This window comes from Caretta caretta, chromosome 1 (assembly GCF_965140235.1).
Source record: "Caretta caretta isolate rCarCar2 chromosome 1, rCarCar1.hap1, whole genome shotgun sequence".
Lineage (NCBI taxonomy): Eukaryota > Metazoa > Chordata > Testudines > Cheloniidae > Caretta > Caretta caretta.
This window is the reverse complement of record NC_134206.1, coordinates 308,762,834-308,768,978: the sequence shown is the minus strand read 5'-3', so window position 1 is coordinate 308,768,978 and position 6,145 is coordinate 308,762,834.

Genomic DNA, 6,145 nt, shown 5'->3' with positions numbered 1-6,145 from the left:
GGACTTTTCTCTAAGTTAGACAGATATGTTCCAAAACAGACATTCATGTGTGCCAAAATATGTGGACTCATCCTGCTGCCTCTTTCCACACTCCATCTGCCATGCTAGCTTTTGTTCTACTGCACATCCTGTGCCACTCCACCTCCCACAAGACTAGTTGCCTTCAAATTGAAAAATGTTATCAACAGCCTTCCTCAGAAATTAGGAGTCATTCTGGCCTGTTCTTCTCTCTGTTCCTTTCTACCTTTAAATGTACGTTGTAAACTGTATATTGTCAGACTACTTTCTTTTGTGGCATAGCATTAGCGATTGATCATATTGAGACACCAGAGTTTCTGCAGGTCTAAGCCCTGGTCTACACTATGAGCTTAGGTCGAATTTAGCAGCGTTAGATCAATTTAACCCTGCACCCATCCACAAGACGAAGCCATTTTTGTCTCCTTAAAGGGCTCTTAAAATTGATTTCTGTACTCCTCCCCACTGAGGGGATTAGTGCTGAAATCGATATTGCCATGTCGAATTTGGGGTAGTGTGGACGCAATTCAACGGTATTGGCCTCCGGGAGCTATCCCAGAGTGCTCCATTGTGACCGCTCTGGATGGCACTTTGAACTCACATGCACATGCAGAGCCAGGTCACTGTGTCACATGCACTCCACGCTGTGTCAGCCTTGGGTGGGGGCATGACCACTTTGTGAGCAGGAAGGCCATAGATATAGACATTGCATTAGGTAGCTTCTGTAGCTAGAGAAAACATTCCTGTGCATTCGGCAAAGTCTGTGGCAAAAAAAGAGAAGCCTCGTGACACACCAAACTATTAATAATACACAACCCACATGTTACATAAAGTATAATAGGGACCACACGAGGGATACATTCAAGTTAGGTTTCCATGGTGTAGTGATTATCATGTTCACCTAACATGCGCAAGGTCCCTGGTTTCAAACAGGGCAGAAACAGGTCACTGTTCCTTTTTCTGACTCCCCTCCTGCATTTTTAGTTTTAGAACAGACCGTGCTGTGAAATATTACTTTGAATTATATCAATTATGAGTTAAATAATATGGAAGCGCTCTCTAAGTTATAGTCCCGGATTCCTTACCCTTTCAGCTGCTCTGATAAATTAACATTTTTGTTAGGGGTGGGGGGAAATTTTTGTGAAGCCTTTTATAGGGACTAAATGCTATCTAGGACTCTGAAATAATCTTAACGTGGTCGATAGAGCGCAATCCTTCGTTCTGGATTTGTCATTCCACAAGCTGAACTGCTCCTTAACTACTGTCCAGGCTTCATGAGCCATGGGAGCAAGGGGCAGGCTGGGGTAGGTGCGACCGCGTGGTGCTGCCGGCTGGGAGAGCAGCCTGAGGCAGAAGCCTCTAGCTCGCATGATATTGCAGGCAGGACTGAATCTCCATGAGATGAAGCTTAAAGAAGAGAATGACCTGGAGTCACTCCTATTCGGTGCTCTAAGAGGAGAAGAGCCATGTCTGTCCAGGAGCCCCGATCGACCTCACCGAGGTCTGCCAGGAGCACCCAGGAGACATACGACAGCTATCAGTCCTACTGCACCATCTGCCGCGAAGACAAGGAGCTGCTGATGCGTAGCAATGCAGTACCGCGTCTGCCAGCAGCACGCAGGAGACATACGGTGATGGTGAGCTGAGCGGGCTCCATGCTTGCTGTGGTATGGCAAGCATGGCAGGGGGCTAAGCGGGACCGGCGGCCAAGACCAGCAGCGGGTATTCATGTCTGGATAACTACTCTTTTCAATATAAGCACTCATATATTTGCAAACTGAAGAACCCAGTTCCTGTTTTCATCTTAGAATAATTCAAACCAATCCAGGTTTTGTGGTGGTTGTACTGATTTCTCTGTATTTTATTTTTTTTAGTGATACTGTATGAAAATGACTTCTGAATAAAACCAAATGAGATTCAGTATACTGTCTTCAAAGAGTTGCCATGGTAATATTCATTAGCTGTGTTGTGATAAATACATAATGCTTCAGGTTACTTTGAAATATGAAAAAAGCTTAAAATTTCTCAGTCTCATCCTAATTCTGTCACCATAAGGATGACATGAAATAGTCAGGGCTTTGATTTTTTGGCAGTTAAAACTTGTCAGCAAAATAAGAGACAGTTTGGGCCCTAAATTACCAGGAGATTGAAAGAAAAAAAGAAGTATCATCAAGGATATAAAAGCCAAACTTAAAATAAACGCACAGTCTGTCTTTCAGGGCCAGGGGAGTGTTTTATTTCAGTAACTTCACCCAATAGGAAAAAGGATTTGAGCTGTACCACATTATTACAATCATTACACATAGGTTATGGGAAAAGAGCTATTCCGCAGAACCAAGAGAAAGATACCCAATCTATGCAAGTGGCACACATGAAATTTTAAGACTAATCACTGTGTTCAGGGTTCATTTATTATAACAGTCAATCTCTAAAGCATCTCTAAGGACTGCACTAGCACAAGGGGGTGGAGGGAATCTAAAATATAGAACAAAAAAAGTTTAATTCTTGGTTCTACTTTGCAAAGTGACCGTGCAAAATGGCATCACTGGGTTCTGTGTTCATTGCATTCTAATGATTTCCGTATCAAAAGTGATCTGTGTACAAGTAACAGGAATGTCTTTGCTTGCAAATTCATCCTGTTCTGAGAGCCAGCTTGGGTCATTTCCTTGCCATACGTTATCACCAGTAATAAAGGTTCTTCAGGCTAAATGCTACACTTCTTTCTGTGATTGACATAGAACTGCTATGTAATGATGTTATGAATACTGAGATATAGCCATTTTATGAACATTGTACATCACCTGGGCAGTAAGATTATTGTACAACTCTGGAGGGTTATTAGAATTGCCTATATGTCTATTCCACTAACTTATTGGGGTTCGTGGAATGTTTATTATGTGCCTATAATGCTGAAATTCAATGGGGTCTGTGAGGAAGGTGATACAATGGCCTCCCAGATAAGAACACCCAAGCACACACTTGAAAGACAATGGAATACTTCCAGGCTCTAGGCCAGTGGTTTTCAAACTGTGGGTTGTGACCCAGTAGTGGGTCGTGGAATGTAAGGCACTGGGTCGTGGTAGCTCTGGTCAGTACCCAAGCCGTTAAAAGTCCCGTCGGCAGTGCTGCCCAGCTAAGGCAGGCTAGTCCCTACCTGTTCTTACACCGCGCTGCACCCCGGAAGCAGCCAGCAGCAGGTCTGGCTCCTAGTCAGGGGGGGCCACGGGGCTTCACGCACTGCGTCCTCCCCGAGCACTGTCTCCACATTACCACTGCTTCTGGGGTGCAGCACAGTCCGTAGTGCCAGGACAGGCAGGAAGCCTGACTTAGCACTCCCGCTGCACCGGTTACTGGGAGCTGCCCAAGGTAAGCCCACACCCCAACCCTGCACCCCAATCCCCTGATCCAGCCCTGTGCACCCCCCAAGCCTGGAGCCCCTTCCTGCACCCCAAACCCCTCATCCTCAGCCTCACCTTAGAGCCTGCAGCCCCAGCCCAGAGCCCTGACACCCTCCCACACCACAACCCCCTGCCCCAGTCCAGAGCCCCTTCCCACACCCTGAACCCTTCATTCCCGGCCCCACCCCGCAGCCCGCACCCCAATCCTCTGCCCCAGCCCTGAGCCCCTCCCACGCACCAAACCCCTCATCCCCAGCTCCGTTAGGTCAATTTTCTTCAACTTGGTCACCAAAAAAAAGTTTGAAAACCACTGGCCAGAGTGACACAGCTGTTGTGCCAGGCTGGAAGGCTATAGATCAAGAGAACTATAAACAGTTTAAAAGTTTCTTGATCCCTGAAGGGAAGTGGGGACAAGTCACCACAGGCTGCCTAGAGGCTGTCAATGAGCTCTGGCAGGGAGATAAAAGTAGAGTTTTGCAGAAAAGTCTATACAGACTTAGCCCTAGGGTCCCTATATGGAAGATGGTTAAACACCTGGTAAGCCAGACACACATGCAATGTGTCCTATTGTTTAAAATAAATTTTCTCTGAATACTTTTGTTCTAAACACTTTGCCTTAAGGAGGCTTGTGACAGGGTATACAAACCCCACACCAGCATGGAAGGCGTTAAGGAGCTACTTTGGGCTAGAATGGAAATGACCCACCTCACCAGCAAATCATGCCAGGACTGGAGGAGGAGTTAAGTCAGATGGGGACAACCCTGGGAAGGACACAGATTCTCAGAGAGAGGCCGGAGCCAGCTGAACCTCTGCCCTTGCAGAAAGGAGAATATGGATCACCTAGGCTAAGACACTTATACTGGAGACTAGCGGACTCTGGACCACCAAAGCCAGAGGGCTGAACAATGGCCCTGCTAGGTTTCCCCCACTCCCATTCGGTGCATCAATTGGATCCATACTCATATGCTTCCCATGTAGCTCCTGAAGGGGGCACACTGCCAAAGACAGGTTTGTGCCAAAGCTTTTGTTGTTGTTGGTTACCACTGTCATGGCTTTCAGAAGGACCAGAACTGCAGGGTCTGAGTTTGAGTCAGACCTGCTGAGGCTTGATCATGGTTAGGCTGGAGCACCCACGGAAAAGAATGGTGGGTGCTGAGCACCCACCGGCAGCCCCCCAATCAGCTCTTCCCCTCCCCTCAGCACCTCCCACACACGAGGATGGGGGTGCACTTGGGGGAGGGGCAGAACAGGGCAGGGCAGGGCCTTGGGGGAAGGGGGGGCAGGACCAGGGGTGGAGCAGGGTCAAGCACCCCCCAGAATATTAGAAAGTCAGCACCTCTGGTACCAGCGACTGCAACTCAGGCTGAGAAAGAGAACTGTGCAATTCCACCAGGAACCAGGTGACAGCTTGAGGCCCGAGTCCCGAAAGGGGGGTGCACTTGACAAGACCAGTTCACACAGCAACTGACACATTTCACCATTGCATCCCTATTGTCTGGTTTGACCCTGTAATGGAAGTTAGGAAATAATTCTAGTGATAATGAAGCCAAGTGATCACAATCCATCTAATATCTTCTTAGACTGTTGTTGCAGTGCCACCAGGGGTGAAAACTAATAAAGACTATTGGCACTGAAGTTAGCAAACACGGTTCTGAACATACCCAGGAGTCAGAGCTGGTAAGTAAGTATGTGCCATTTTTGCAGTCATTTTTAAGAACAGAACTGCACTTTTAGTGTCCAAGGTGAACGTACCTTACATTTAGCAGAAGCAATATAGCCCATCAGCTAATGAAGGGCTGAATTCAACAAAGACAGTTTCTCTATAATAGTGTCTGTTTAATTCAGTGTTGGAAGACCAATGCTTTATTTCAGCTCTTCTCAAAACAAGACAGCCACCTGGTTATAAATAATATTGGCTAGCTCTGGGCATTTATCAACCGCACATTGATTATGGACAGGCAACTGCCTGTGGCTTTAGATCTCAATTTGGAGACTAAGGGAGTGACTAATCTTCAGTGTGGAGGAAACATGGCTGTCATGGACTCCCTCACAGCTATTGGCCACCAATCTGCATCTGATCCTGTTACCTATCTGAGCTGCTAAGGTAGCCTCTGGCCCCAAGTCTGGAAGTTTCAATGTAAAGCTTGCTCAGCTGTAGGCTGATGACCCACTGGGGACAGAGAAAGAAGACCCAGTCTCCACCTGAACACAGCAATAATAATCTGCCTATGTGGGAAAGAACAGGAAAAACAGGGGCCAAAGGAAGTGAAGAAACAGTCTCTTCATCTACTGCAACAAATTCACTTAAGTTAAGAGAAAGAATAGGGGAAAACCTCCATAACACAAGAGGGAAACAGGAGAACCCATTCAGGAAGAAATTAGATGGGTGAAGATAAAAGGGAGAGTGGATGTCATGGAAAGGAGGGGAAGGAAGAGAAAAGGATGGAGAGGACTGGGAAGCAGGAGAGTGAATGGAATGCAGAGAAGAGAGAAAAGAAGGGTAGTGATGAGGAACTGAAATATAGCATAGGAGAGAGTCAGCAGTGGTCAACAGGGAAAGTTCTCTTTTCACAGTAGAGATAAAAGAGAGGAAATGGCCTGGAGGGAGACAGACTCAGAGATGGAAAGCAAAGAGCGGGATAGAGACATGGAAGAGGGAAAACAAGACAAAACAACTTTTCAGTTACTGGGTTTCAATCATTTGATGTATGCTCCCTTGTTTTATTTTACTT